Source organism: Halichondria panicea, chromosome 4 (genome assembly GCF_963675165.1).
Source record: "Halichondria panicea chromosome 4, odHalPani1.1, whole genome shotgun sequence".
NCBI classification, from domain to species: domain Eukaryota; kingdom Metazoa; phylum Porifera; class Demospongiae; order Suberitida; family Halichondriidae; genus Halichondria; species Halichondria panicea.
Window position 1 is genome coordinate 7756828 of NC_087380.1, and position 15731 is coordinate 7772558.

At 43.8% G+C, this 15731-nt stretch overlaps 1 long non-coding RNA gene across 1 annotated transcript; it reads right to left on the reverse strand.

Moving 5' to 3' along the window:
* Positions 1-1997: 1997 nt before the first annotated feature.
* On the reverse strand, positions 1998-15385 carry LOC135335556 (uncharacterized). Its single transcript, XR_010394531.1, has 6 exons — positions 14879-15385; positions 14104-14210; positions 13812-13921; positions 13526-13603; positions 2278-4542; positions 1998-2122 (listed from the first exon to the last, which is right to left on the reverse strand). It is a non-coding gene; the product is annotated as an uncharacterized LOC135335556 (long non-coding RNA).
* Positions 15386-15731: the final 346 nt, after the last annotated feature.

Consider the following 15731-nt stretch of genomic DNA (forward strand, 5'->3'; position numbering starts at 1 on the left):
TGATAGCACCACCCGACATTTTTGCTCTAGCGAGATGTACATAATACTTACCCTTGAAATTCTTTCACGTCGTCTCCTTGTCGTTTTCTCGGCTGACTCCTCTGTCCGGTAGGCAGCTCTCTGTCACTCAATCAACTCTACAAAAATTTCTGGTCTACAAACATTTCTAGGACAATTTTCTAGAACGCTTTGACGAATCAATAATCTGTCCCTGTTCCTCTGTATAACTGTAGTATGTAGATCTACTCAGGTGTTCCTTTCCTGTCAGTATGTGCCACAATCTAATTTCTGCCACAATCTCACCTTGTGTAAATGTGTAAATGTACTGTAAAGCAGCATCGATTATTATTATTATTATTATTAAATGCAGTTCTTAAATGCAGTTCTAGAGCGTCTACACAATCAACACCTGGGCGTGCAAGCCTTATCTTTGTGTAGTGATTCAGACACGACCTATTCAGACAGTTCTCTACATGTACGAGGAACAAGAAGGCTGGATCTGATGTCGGTACCATGAAGAAGCTATACAAACAGTAAAGTAGTAAAGTCGACTAACAGACAGCTGAAAGCACAGTATCTTGTAGAAATGACTGCAGTGACTATACACATGTACATGTGTACGTAATCTAAGCCACCCAGTTCTGGTAGCAGTGGGTCAACGAAGAGAAATATACCACATGCTTTGTACATTTTGTCCAGTGTTATCGAGCTCTGTTGGATTAGGTAAGTTAAGATAGACACTATCAATGTCATTCTAGCCAATAGACTATTGTTTCTCAGGCCCCTGATGTTATAGGACAATTTCACTCATCCCATCAGGCCTGCTAATACTAAGCACAATGGCAGTGATACCAATACTAAATTAAAGGATTTCTTGTAAGGCTAATAATAAATTGGATCTAGCATATACTTACTGTGTTTTTATATTAGGTGTATAATTATATATATGTGACAGGGCCTAGGAAAACACCCGAGTTTATTTTTATTGTTGAATCGGATAAAGCGTTCTCTAAACTCGACCTCCTAAGATCGACCTCCTAGCTATTTTCTATCCTTTCGCCCTCTTGAGCAGATGACGCTCAAACGCCATGAATTAATTGAAGTTCAATTATTGATTTCCGGGCACTTCCGTATACTCATAAAGCATATAGTAAAAGATTTCTGGAGAAGACGAGTTAGTTAGATGACTCTCTAGCTAGCTATGTAGCTGGCATCTAGGAAGGATCTCCTATGTAGCTCATCTAGAAAGGATTTAGCTGGCATCTAGGAAGGATCTTCAAAAAGACAAAGAGACAAAGACTCCCATCGCTCCAATGGTAAGCTTTCATGTCTTGTTATCAGCTTGTACTTACTTTATAATAGATCGCTCACTTGCATGGAGCGTGTCGATTTACCTATTACATAGTGATAGTGCGCATGCGTTAGTTTATTATGCGTTAGTTTATTATCTCATCAGCTTAGCCTCTATGCATGACAGTTGTATGGTCACCTTGGATCTGTACATGCGTGCTACTACTTGCGAAGGCTGCTGGGACCAGGGAAGGAGTTAGAGATATCTCTGATCTAGTAGCAGCCTGAATTGTTATAGCAGTAGTTAGGCAGCCCTCTAATTAATTAGAGGAATGCAACCCGCTAGTTAATAATAATCAGGCGTTTCTATTGCTCTCCTAATTAAGTACTTGGGGGTAAAGATGTGGCCTAGCCACCAGTCATAGCTTCAGCTCAGTCATGCCCTAACCACATGCAGACCACATGCAGAGAAGTTTACCCTAACCCTAACAACAGATATGAAGAGTATAATTATGTCTTGGGACGAACTCCTTATCAAAATTCCTATTAATTATATCAGGTTATAAAACTCCTTATCAATATTGTTGTGCTGTATATCGTTGTTGTGCTGTTTGTGCTGTATATCTGGCCCTAAATTTATCATCGATATTAATTTTGTGCAGGCCATTGAAGTCTTAATGGCTCCAATAGGTTTCTTCTACTAGTGTCAGTGTTAAACGCTGTGTTAATATTTGTGCTGTGTTAATAAAATTAAAATCAACAAGTTCAGTCTTGATCAGGTTTAGGGTTAGTACATCCTCTAATGTTAGCTCTAAGAAGGCCTCCCCATTTTCTGTGGAGAAATACATCAATGTTATTGGCTCAAGTTATACAGATTGTCATGCAATCAATAATTATAATTGAATTGCTATAACAGACAGTACACTAAAAATTGGCCAACGAAGTATACTGAGAATGCATGGCCAAACACAAAGTAGGGTGACCAACCTTAGACATAATAGGCCAGTTGCATACACGTTCAATGGAATGCAATGCAATTAGTCGTGACATCACTACTGGATGCTTGCGGAGGCTGGACATCAACGTAGAACTCATAGTGTGGTGTCACGATCAATAAGTAATCACAATAGCAGAACTGAACAGAACACGTGGCACAAAGTATTACAAAAACCTAGTCTAGAATGAGTAATCTACTATATGACGTAATCTACTACACTCCTCCCCCCTAGCACAAAAACAAACAAAAAACAACAACAACTCTACAAGAAGGTGTATAACATTATACATACATAGTTACCAGTTCCATGTGGGTTCGAACCGTTTAACCGGTTTCCGTTCCCGGCGAGGGAACGTCTTAGGTCTCAACAGGGTCAGGCGTTGAGTCCTTAGGCTCTTGTACATGTGGTGTAGGCAAATCTAGGCCCACGTCTACTTTTTCTTCAACGGGAATGTGTTGGTGAACATGGTGCTTTTCGAGCATTGACTCGAGGCTACACTTACTGGGCTTCTGGTAGATTGGAAGAAATTTGTGTAAACACCAAAAATCCTGATTGGGCCCATGTCAAGTGTAAGACAAAGCCGTCCATGAAAGTTGGAGTGTACAACACATACATTTTGCTTCGCCGAGAAGGAATGTGCCACTTCCTGCAGGGTGAGTTATAAGTCTATTGGCATTTGTCAAAGTTGAGCCCCCTTCAGACAATCAGCTAGCTGTACGCATGTATCAGCTTTGCTGCATGCACTAATCCGAATGCTCCAAGTCTCGCTTCCAGAGGGAGTGTAGTTGAGAATGACCCTGTACCATGTACATCCCTCCCATGCCAGTGGAAACCACCTCGGAAAAGTGCTTGTTTCAAAAAGCATGAATACTCAAAGCAAGGAAATCGATTTCTGTGGAGGATTTCGATCCTAGGCCACAAAAGTATCGGGGCCAAGTCAACTCTCGGCTCTGTTGGAAAAAATGCGAGGAGAACAGCTGTGCATATCACTTTTATTTGATAAACAATTTCGATGTGAAATATCCCAACAGCCTTGTAATGAGAATCTTCCAGGTGATAGTGACCTAAGAGCTACTGTAATGGCATTTAAGAAGACACTTGAAATGAAATGACACAGATGTGCCGTGAAATGGAAAGGAACACTTGTGAGCAGGCAAATTCCCCATTGTGGTTTTCTGTGAGAAGGTTTCGCTTAACTGCCTCCTTGTTTGGACCTCCTGATAACTTGGTTTTGCGCATTATACAGCCAAGAACCTTTTCTACTCCAGCTACCGCATACGGCCTAACTAACGAGAAAATAGCGATTCAGGAATACATATCCTACCAGAACCAAAAGTGTAATCAAGATTGATTGTAAGCTCATCGGGGGCTTTTTAGGTGCATCACCAGATGGAGCAGTATACAACCCCTCTAATACTCTAGAACCGTATGGATTTTTAGAGGTAAAATGTCCCTACTCCTGAAGCTTGTCATATTGAAGGATTCTACTGTACCTTGAACTCGGAGAAAAGTTTACAACTCAAAACAAGTCATGCCCAAGTGCAGGGTCAAATGTCTTTAGGAGAGCGCAGTTGGTGTGATTTTGTAGATTAGTGTTCAACACATTGCATTCGATGAGGCCTACTGGAGAGACAAACTGCTACCAAAGCTAACCTCATTTTATGATAATTGTGTTGCTCCTGAACTAGTCAGCCCATTGCATTCACTGGGACTACCTATGCGTGATTTAACAAAGATGTCCGTTTGATATAACATTAATTATTATCATGTCACATGTCAAAATAACAAAAAAATTTATTAATTAAAAATCAGACTAAGCAAATGATTCAAATTCAGTGTCTGAAACACTACTCAGTGAATCAGTGTCGGAATCAGGTAAGTGTGCAATTTTCGAACCTGTTTTCGAACCTGGTCTTGGTGGTATCTACGATTACTCATTGTCACCGCGTACGAAACCGGCCCTGTCTTCTTGGCAATCGTACCTGCTAACCATTTGTCCCCTTGGAGGTAGTTCCTCACGAGCATAGTTCCTCACGAGCACGGGGTCACCTTCGCAAAGCAATCTCTCGTGCGCATGAGCATCGTGTTTTTGCTTTTGCTTTTGCTTCATTTGTTGTGTTTCCACTCTTTCAGCTGTCAAAGGTTCAAAGGTCTCAGTATGTCCAATTTTGACCTGGGTCTTCTTCTGAGTAACGCTTCAGCTGCTCACTGGTGTTAAGGATGGCTCAGCCACATGGTGCACAGGGCATCATATCTTTGTGGTTGTGATATATTAATGGATGAAATTTAGTAGGAATGTAGTTTTGTACGAAATGTACACGCTTAATGTTTGGAGGTCATGTGACCTTCAGCGATGTCGTTACAGTGTGAATGTCGTTACAGTGTGATTAAGAAGATAAAAAAGGAGGATTAGAAACAAGTGTAGCCACACCCCCAAATTTTTTTATAAAGTACAACTCAGTTTTACCATTTTTGTGGTGCCCGGATATGATGCGTATCATTTACAGGTGCACAGAAATCAGGAAAACTGTCGCATTTTCTATTTAATGCCCTCTACTTAAATATGCGTATTTCTAAAATGATAGACATCATATCCGGGCGCCATAAAAATGATAAAACTGAGTTGCACTTCACAAAAAAAGTTGGGGGTGTGGCTGCACTTGTTTGTATTCCGGAAATTGTAAAGTTGTATATTTCACTGTAGCTCCACCCCTGAAAGTCACATGACTTTAAAAACACATTCAACATGTTCCTTCATTATAAGACTACATTATTGCAAAGTTTCATCAGTTTTCATCAGTTTATATGTAACCATTCAAAAGATATAATCACATATACAAGAAATCCACAATAAATCCCAATAATTAATTGAGCCATCCTTAACAACACTGAGTGGTGCGACTCCGGTGGTGGTTTGAGGAGTCAGCGTACAGAAATCTCACTTCTTTCCTTGGTTTTCTTCAATCCTCTTTTCACAATTTGCACCGCTCTCTCGGCGAGTCCATTGGAGGCCGGGCGGTAGGGTGCTGAGGTAACGTTTCAACACTCACAAAACACGTACCATTGTCGGTGACGATCGTTTCAGGTAGCCCAAATTGAGCAAACAAGGGTCTCAGTTCTTCTATCACCGCGGAGGAAGTTGCGGAAGGTGTACAAAACGCTTCGATCCACTTAGAGTGGGCGTCTATCAGGACCAAATACATCTTACCATGCACAGGCCCAGCATAATCCAGGTCAACTCCAAGGCTGCAACGGGGCAAGAGCCGGGGTTGCTTGAGACATTTGACACTCATTTGACACTCAGTACATAGGTGGACTACCGTCTCGATGTCGCTCGTGATTCCGGGCCACCATACATACGACCTTGACAAACCGAACAATTCCGGGGTGTCCCTCGTGCAGTTCATGCAATGCAGTTCAACCAGGATGGTTTCTCGACAAACACTTGCGCGTGTTCCCCAAAGGATACATCCATCAAATAAAGATAGCTCTGATCTTTTCGTGAAAAATGGCATGAGTGGAGATTCTTTTTTCATAGTGTTGGGCCACCCTTGTTTCAAGAATTGTAACACTGGTGCGAGAGTCGGGTCTTTCTCTGTTTGATCTCGGATTTGTTCGGCTGAGACAGGTGGGTGTTGGGACAGCAACACTAACTCGACTGCTAACGGCAGTCGGCTTAAAGCATCCGCATTTCCGTGAGCACCAGTCTTTCTGAACTTGAGAGTGTTGAAACTAATAGTAGAGTCATTGTAATTACCTAGATAGATCTAGAACATTCCATGTAAGTAATCTATAGTAATCTTAGTCAGTAATTTTTGTAAACACATGTGCTGTTCTATCCTAAAAAAGATACTTGATTAAACGAAGTTGATATTAGGACCAGATTTCAACAGGTTATGGGCCCAGACAACGCGTAAGCTACAAGATATTGGAAGTGTGGCTAGTTGTGCTATCCTGTTGAGTTGTTTTAAAAGTGAGAACAAGTATTATTACGAGTAGCAGTGACAAAGTTTATGGGAGGAGAAGTGGTCGATAGACGAAGTTGTAACTGGATTACATGGAAATTTCAGGTGCGCCATCTGTTAATGGCGAAAGATCTATGGAAGTATGTTGATGGCTCTGAAGTACTGGCAGACGCGACGGAGCTTGTAAGGACCGACTACCGATGAAGTCGCAGTCTCCACGTTGGTCATGGCAATTACCATCTACCTGGTGACGTCATGTGAGGGACCAAAAGAAATGTGGGATGCCTTGAGGGGGCACTACGAATGAGAAATCCTGGCTAACAAATTGTTCTTGAAGAAACAGTATTTTTATTTTAGAAAAGAGATGAACGAGGGTACATCTATGGAAATGCACCTCAAAGAGATGAAGGAGATATCCTCCATTGGAGCCCCAATTTCGGAGGAGGACCAGGTGGTGACACTACTCGGTAGTCTAGCTATTCTACTGTCGTGACAGCGATCGAAGCTAGAGGAGATGACTTAAAACTGAATTATGTACAACAAGCTCTAGAAAGGAGCATCCAGTGATGGAGCCTCTACGGATGCAGCGCTAGTGGGAGCCTACAGTAAAGAAATACCCCGAAAACCACCTGTCTGCTGGAGATGTAATGAAGTAGGACATATCCAGCGTTACTGGTTACTGTCCGAAGGCAAGAGATCACAATGCCAGGAGAAGCCCGACTCAGAATATGAGGGAGCCCTCACGGCGTCGGGAAGCCTGCTTCAGGTAGACAAGTGGCTGATAGACTCAGGAGCCTCCAGTCATATGACTTCGCAGATGCAGTATCTGACGGATTACCTTAAGGTTGGTATTATTGGCGGGTACTAATTTTAGCGGTTTGCTGAGATACTGCATTTGGCGGGTACTAATTTTAGCGATTTGAAATGACTAGACTGGTATTATTCTCTTAATTGTACGTAATGCTGACGTAGTGGTTGATTTAGCGAAAAAATGTCAATTCGCTAAATTCGCTAAAATAACAACCCGTTAATAATACCGACCTTAAGGTATCGAGAGTTTGACACACCAGAAAAGGTCGGACTTGGCAATGGTTAGGTTGTTGAAGCATTGGGTGTTGGTAATGTTCGCGTGAAAATGTTGTTCAAAGTGAGTGAGAAAGCTGTGCTGTACAACGTACTATATGATATGTACCAAAACTAACGTGTAATCTTTTCTCTGTACGAGCAGCAACCAGTAAAGGCAATGTTGTGAAATTTGGGAACTTGAGGTGCTGGATTTGAAATCGAAAAGGCAAGCTATGTGGCATGGGGTCACTAGTGAACAAGCTGTATCAATTGAATTGTGAACCTACCAGAGAACAAGCGTCACCAGCTTGTGAGCAGAAAACTACAAGTGAGAATCGAGGAATTCGTTCAACAAGAAAGCTACAGCTAGTTCATAGCAACGTATATGGGCCTATACAAACTGAATCGATCGGTGGCCAAAGGTACTTTGTGACGTTTATCGATGACGCTTCTCAGTGTTGTGCGGTGTACTTTTTTTGAGAAATTCAAGGCACTTGTCACAAACGAATGTGGGCAAAATATTGTAACTCTACACACCGATTAATGGTGAGGAGTATTTGTCTACTGCATTTCAACAGAATACGGCATGAGCTAACCGCCCCTGACCCAAATGGGGTGGCGGAGAGAACGAACAAGACTCTAATGGAATCAGCTAGAGCCATGATTAATCATGCAAGTCTGTCAAACAGCTACTGCAGTAGCGACTGCAGCGTATCTGAAGAACAGATCATCACCATCAGGAAATACAACACCGTACCAGAAGTGGTTTGAGAGGAAACCTGATGTTAGTCACCTGCGAGTCTTTGGTTGTATTGCATATGCTCACATACTGAATTGTGACAGACAAAAGAAAGTGAAGAAGTTGCGGTTTGTTGGATACTGCAAGAATTCGAAAGTTGTTTGATGAAGAGACCCGAAAGGTACTAAAGAGAAGAGATGTAATATTCGACGAAACGGTTTTTGTCTTCAACAAACCTGTAACTGAACAGAAAAATACGATATTTGATGTTGGATCACGTGGACCCCCTGTTAGGTTTGGAGTAGACGAGTTTGCCAACACAACAGAAGCTGAGTCAGATCAAGGAACCAGACACAAGAAAGAGATTACCTGATCCGAGCAGACGACCACCCGTTCCCAAGAGGGGTTGCAACAGATGTGAGTCACCACAGAGTCCCTTTCCATATGTGCGATGCAAGTATGCTCAGAAGTCAAAGGGACGTCGTCCGCCAATTTGCACGTTTGAGGACCACCATCGAAACCAGTGTTTAAGATTTGAGTACAATCTACCGATTAAGTGGGAGTGTTGAAACTAATAGTAGATTGTGAGACTAACTGATTAAGTCATTGTAATTACCTAATTAGATAGATCTAGAACATTCCATGTAAGTAATCTATAGTAATCTTAGTCAGTAATTTTTGTACTAAAAAAGATACTTAGGACCAGATTTCAACAGAGAGGATATAAAGACCAACGTCGGATACGAGCAGAAGCTTGGGGCGAGGTGGAGCGAGTTTCACCAAGCAAACCCAACAGTGGCTGGTGGTCTGTCACTAACTCGAATGGACGACCAAACAGATAAGCGTAGAATCGATAGTCCCTCCTTTTCGAGTTGTGAGTAATTCCTTTCGGCTGCATACCCGATAGGCCCATCTGGCATTCGGTGTGCAAGGACCGCCCCAATCCCGAAGCATCGCAAGCCAATGTTAAAGGCAGCTGCTGGTCATAGAGTGCGGAGGACGTCAGCAACTTCTTAGAAACGGTGTCCTGTTCTTCAGTCCATTTCCAAGGTACATCATGCTGCAGGTACATCGGTACATCATGCTGCAGCAACTTGTACAAGGGTGTCAACTTGTCAGCGAGGTTTGGAAGGAATTTCCCGTAATATGTTAGTAACCCCGGATACGATTTCAACTCCGTGATATTTGTGGGTATTGGTGCTGCTTCGATCGCCTTGACCTTGTCTGCCAGGGGGTTCAAACCCTTGGCGTCAATCCAATGCCCGAGAAACGTGACAGTAGGAACCATAAACAAACATTTGCTCTCGCAATCCAGTGTCTGACAATCGCTGGAGTACGGCTTCTACAGTTCTCAAATGGCTCGATTCGTCCTCCAGTAATCAAAATGTCGTCCAGGTCAACAACGCCTTGGAATAAATGTTCCATTTCCCTTTGAAATATTCCAGGGGCCGAAGATATTCCGTAGGGTAGTCTGGTGTATCTAAACAATCCCTTGGTTGTATTTATGACCATATACTTCTTGGATTCCTCTTCTAAGGGGTAGGCCTGCCTGAGATCCAGCTTAGTGAATAGCTTCCCTCGGCTCAGAGTCGCGAACAAATCTTCTACCTTTGGCACAGGGTATCGGTCCAGCTCCAGCTTGGCGACCTGATTCACGGTTACCTTGAAATCACCGCATAATCGCACACTCTTCTTATCACTTTTCAGCACAGCAACCAGTGGTGTCGCCCACTTCGAGTTAGCCAAAGTTCCTTCGGCCACTAGTCGTTCCTCGACCTTCTTTCTTAAAGCAAACGGCACCTTGCAATATCGAGGTGTGGCTTCGGCTTCTATTTCAATCCGGTTCTTCCGGCTTCCCAGTTCATCCCAGAACACATCGCCCTGCAGTTTAGAACTAGAAGCATAATGAATTTGTGGCCAATCAAGGCGTATGGCACTTAACCAATCCCTACCATCTCCCTTTACTATGATTAGGGTAAGCTGAGCAGTCTGACCATCATACTCAATGTGCACCTGCACGGCACCAACTATATTCAATGGTTCTTTCGAATACGTTTGCAATTTCACCTTAGAGGCTTGCAGCTTTCAAATACTTTTAAATAGGCTCTCACACATGATAGACCTTGATGCACCCGTATCTATCTCCATTTGTACGTCACAACTATCTATGAGTACCTGGACTTCTAGTGGTGGTTTGACAGCATTGAGCAGGTCTTCATAGTCCACTTCGGCTTCGCCTCCTCGCGATATGTCCTTTCTTTTGACAATTTTGGCAAGTAAGTGCTCGAAATTTACAGTCTGACGGCTTATGGTAGCACTCGGGAGCGTACAGGTTGAACACCCTAACATCAAAAAATGCTCTCTCAAACCTGCTTCCCCAAAAACCATCTGCTGCCACGTCTAATCTGGCACCATCTTGTGTGTTGGACCTGACAGAATTTCGCCTGTGATGGGTGGTTCTATGGCGACATTGTGGCAAACTTCTGACATGAGGTTGTCGTTATGCCTTATGGACGCGTGTTCCACTGTGAAGTTGGTGCCACAAGCGCATGTGATTGGGGTGCCATTGGGTTGCCACCCATATCTGAGCGTCACCTTTATGCAGAAATTCTTCCACCGGTAGTACTGTTAGTTTGAGGCTCCCTTTTCCTGGGATAAGATCATAGGTTAGGTGGTAGGTTTGACTTGAGCTGGTTGGCAGAAGTGAGCCCTTTTTCTTTTTTTGACCTCTAACTTGCTGTAAACTGAGCCTCGTGTGTATAGTCCAGGCTTCCGTTTAGTATGAGGTTGTAGAGGGGCGCAGAGATTTGTTTGGAGGCCGAGTCTGACAGATTGATGACCCCTATTCCACCTAGCCTAGCAAGTCCTTATGATGTCTTCCAGTGGTTGTAACAGTGGGCCAATGTTTGGGGTGGTTCACGCTAGGTAGGTCCATTTGCCTACAATGCCGTGGGTGAAAGCGGCATAGGCGGCTTGAGGGTGGGTGTTCGCAATGACCGTCAGTTCCTCTGACCAGGTCTGCACTTTATCTCTGACGAATGACTCTGTGAATTCCTGGCTTCCAAGAGGGGATCCTAAGTGTGGTTTCCCAATTGTGGTGATGTTGATCTGTGTGTCCTCGAAAGTTGTTTGGGCTTCTGAGAGTTGGCTGGCTTTTACTATCAGATGAGTTTTAGAGGCGTTGACCATGTATCCATAGGCAGGGCCAATGTTGGTCAGCTCCTCCCACCATGTCACTAGTGGCAGCAGCGTCATCAGCGTACCAAGCCTGGGTGACTTCTACGGACTGGTTAACTCTGTCCATTAGGGGCGATGGCGTACATGGGCATTGCCAATGGGTCACCCTGGGTGGTGCCTTCCTGGGTGGAACCATCGACGAACAGTTCCGTATCCTGGCAGTAAGTATTAATGAGAATGGTTGAAATGGATGGACTGACATTTCTAAGTGCCGTCTGGCGGTTTAGAGAGTTGAATGCATTGCTAGCATCGACCAAAAGTACCGCGTTTTCTTCTTTAGAATTAAATGCGAGGTTCATAGCATGGACTGCAGCCGCCGTTTGGCCTGCACAAAGTTGGGTAGAGCCAGCAGCGTCTTGGATATCATCACTTGTGACTGTGAGTACGGCCTTGGCAACGATTCTGCGAACTGTCTCGCAAATTCCGATAGGTCGCACACCTGGGTTCTTGTTGAGAGCTACTAAACGACAGGCTAAAAGTGGACTGAGTCCTTCAGGGTCGACGAAGGTCGTGCAAATCTTTCTGGTTAGAAGGGCTAATGAATGGCAAATATCATCGGAGGCAGACTTAAAGGAGGTACATATCCTCCTCCATCCATGTGCGTCAATCCCTGATGCTCCTTTAGGGCGTAAGCGTATGGATAAGGTGGTGGATCGTTCACCTTATCCACGAGGGTGGTTGGGTCCACTGGTTGGCCTGAGGGGTGTTTAGATTTCAGGATGTCCAGGACGGATTGTGACTCGTCACCGTGCGAGAGAGCGGTATCGCTCAAGTGCAGAACACCCCTCTACTTCTTTCAGAGATGAGTCTCAGGGCCGCCTTTGTGTTCCCTTTCAACATTAAGTTTGAAAAAGCACGAGCGAGCTAGTCTGGTTCCTTTTGGGGTCTCTTCCTTGATCCTAACCGCTGCTGAATGGTCCTGCCTTCTAGCAGGAGGTTGTCGAAGTCCCCTGCCTTCCATGTTTTTAGGCGTCTCTCTAGTGTGATTTCTGTAAGAGCAGGATGCTCATCGTGGTAACTGCTTTTAGGGCGACCGATTCCAGTGCTGCATAGCTTCTGAAAAGGCAAGATAGTTCGCTTACAAAGCTTTTGCCGGCCTTTCCCGATGGAACAGAGAATATATTTCTCTTCCAGTGTACCACCTCTGAGTAAGTCTTGTTTAGTTGCTGGGTGAAGGACTCAGGGTCAATATCCCCCCAGATGAACTGTGGCTCAGCCATTGGGTCGTAGTTGGGGAGCTCGAATGGGGGAGAGTTGCTTGGCAGGTTACTTGAGTCATCTTGGGAATCACCTTCACTATCTGGAACCGTTGAGGGAAGGTGGTGGAGGAGGTCGATTTTCATGGTCTGGTGGGTCAGGTGGGCGGGTGGGTCAGGTGGGCGGGTGGGTCAGGTGGGTCAGAATTTTCGCAGTAAGGTTTTACGTTCGTAGTACGATTACCCATATTCCCCATATTCTGGGTAATTTGAAGCGCATGCGCACTATCACCCCTGCAATAGGTACCAGGCCGTATTTTAATCGGCCTTGAATCCGAGGCTAGTTTGAGTGATACTGATTCAAGCAAGAAACAGTCAAGAAACAGTAGTCAATTCATCAACGGGAAAAACGTACGTGTTTTTTGAAGGAGTGTCTTGCGGGAATGTCGACTCTCTCAGTTTCAAGTCCATCTTCATCTTCCTATAAAACGTTCAAGGTTGCATCCATCACATCGTCCATCACATCGTAAAAGGGAACGCCAGGGTCAATAGGGTCGAAGGATTTGTTCTGGGTTCTTGACCTGCTTGGAAAGCTTACTTGCTGTTATTTTGCAATGTCATAGAATAACCTTTTGTAAACCCTAGGAGGAGCGTAACCTTGGAAGCAAGCAGAAACTTGCCTAGGCATAAGCACTGATAATGTAAATTGTTAGCAGTATAAAGTATCATGCCACAGGCACACACACGGGCACGCACACGCACGCACGCACGCACGCACACACACGTGGGTGAATACACACACATGTGCACACTAATACACTAAATACACTAATACACTAATACACCTAATACACTAATACACACACACACACACACACACAGATACACACAAGCGCGCACGTGCACGTGTAGCCACACACACACGTACACCCACGCGGGCACACGCGGGCACACATACAGACACATACACTCGCGTGGGAACACATATACAGACACACACGCACGCACGCACACACACACACAAACACCACTTACTGTAAGCAGTTCCACTCCTGGCCTGCCTATGGACTCCCACCTTTCCGGTGTCCAGCATTCCTTCACAGCTATTAACAGCTATTAACAGAATACATTGTGGACATTGTGGATGAGACCAAAAGATAGCTAAGCATAACCCCTTTACATTGCAACACTGCTGAGCGTAGGCTTCTGTATTTTAAACTCGGGCTTCAACACACTGCTGGAGCAAGTATACTTTACAAGCTACGTAGGTAAGCGTATAGTATTATCAGCTAGCTAATAATCATACGCACACAAAGCTTACCTCTAAAGTAATCTCTTGGCTGGTTGACTCTTTGACTGTTCAGATAGAACTACAAGGTAGCTTGAAGAGAACTGTTACTGTTACTAAGGGGTGCATCTTTCTTTGCCACACTGAAACAAATACATTGAATATCAAACACTGTACACTACACTCTAAAAACAGGCTCTAAACTAACTCAGCTTCTACACAAGTATACTTTACACACTCATAAGCTATCTAGGCAAGTGCATAAGCATATTAAAATCAGCTCAGAGGCGAATGCTTGCTATAATTATACGCACACAAAGCTTACCTCTGAAGTGATCCCTTGCTCTGGCCCTTGGCTGGGTGACTGCTTGGCTGGGTGACTGTTTCAATTCATTCAATATGATTTTTCAGCATTATATGCCGATGGCAAGCCTGTAGAGACAGGTTACCATAATTAGCTATACTAACACATAATTCTAATACATAGTTATAGTTTAAACTGGGCACTTGTTGCTTTGAAGTGAAACGAGCAGGGGTTATCAGAGTCAAAATTTAGCCGAAATTGCAGCCACAGATAGCTTTGCTTGAGAGTGAAGTATCTATCGAAGGTAGGCTATTCCAAAGCCTAGGCAGACGATTGTAGTAAAAGTGCCGGAGTAAGTTTGTGCGGCAGTAGTTATGTTTTAGAGATCCTGACACAGTAACTACTGTAGACTACTTTGCTAAGAAGTTGAATAAAGAAAACATCTTTCTTTGCTAGAGGCAAATGCTGAAAAAGAGAAAATAATTTGAATATCAAACGTTGTAGACTACACTCTCAAAACCAAAGCAGCTAGAATGATTCCAACTGCTGAGTCAGCAATATATGAATAAAATGGGGCGTGGTCTCAGTTTGGCCAGCTGTGTGTCTTCTCTCGATCTCAAGCTCAATATGCACTCAAGCTCAATATGCAATATAGCTAGCTAGCTGCGTGCATCCATATCCAGTCCTGGCGGCCCAATTTAATTCCCTCATCACTTAAGAGCTCACCAAAATGGTTAATGCCAATTAAATGGTGAGAACAGATAGGAACAGATTGATGTTAGGTATGTCCGCTTACTGTAGTAAGCAATCTGTCTCCAAGCGCTTAAGCTTGCTGTATCCTTCTCACTCGTCTATGTGAACACATGACCTACATGTGTAAAAGCCGGTAAGCAGTAGGAATTCAACTTCTCATCATTATGGCAATTATGGCACCTAGGGGGAGGTACGTGGGGCTTGCCATTGATAGATTTATAGAGATAGGTAACACTTGTTTACTAATGGTGCCAATCCAAACAAGTATCACACTAGCTTAGTCGTAACTCTTGGGCATGCTGCACACTGCCATTCTGTTCTTTTAATTGTCACTATAAACTGTAAGAGCTTGATGTGTTCAAACATCCCCAGCAAAAACTCATGGGTATCTTCTTGCTGATTTGGTCTCCAGCGAATTAACAACCCTTTCATTCAGAAATTAGGTGAGAGGTATACGTACTTATGTCTAGAAAGTTTATCTGATCTTACTTTTCATATTAGAGTCGTTTTGCTGACATTCATTTAGAGACTATTCAAAGCACACACCATACGAAACTGGCCAATGTCATGACAATGCTCTGATTGAGTAAACGTGTACATGTTTGCAATGTCTCACTATCACTCCATAAACCAGGGGTATACTCTGTATCACAGAATTTGCAAAACAGGTGTTCCCCCCATGTTCTGCAGCCCTCCTATAGACATGATCAGGAGTGCATGATCAGGAGTGCATATTCATGCACTCCTGACATGATAGTACTATTATGTGAGGGCGGCCATAACCTCAAAAGGGCTGACTCAGCAGTTGGAATCATTCCTGTGTTTAGCCTTCCTCCTAAAAACAAACTCACAAAGCTACTCTCTCAGAGGCTATCTAGGTAGCATATTAAATCAGC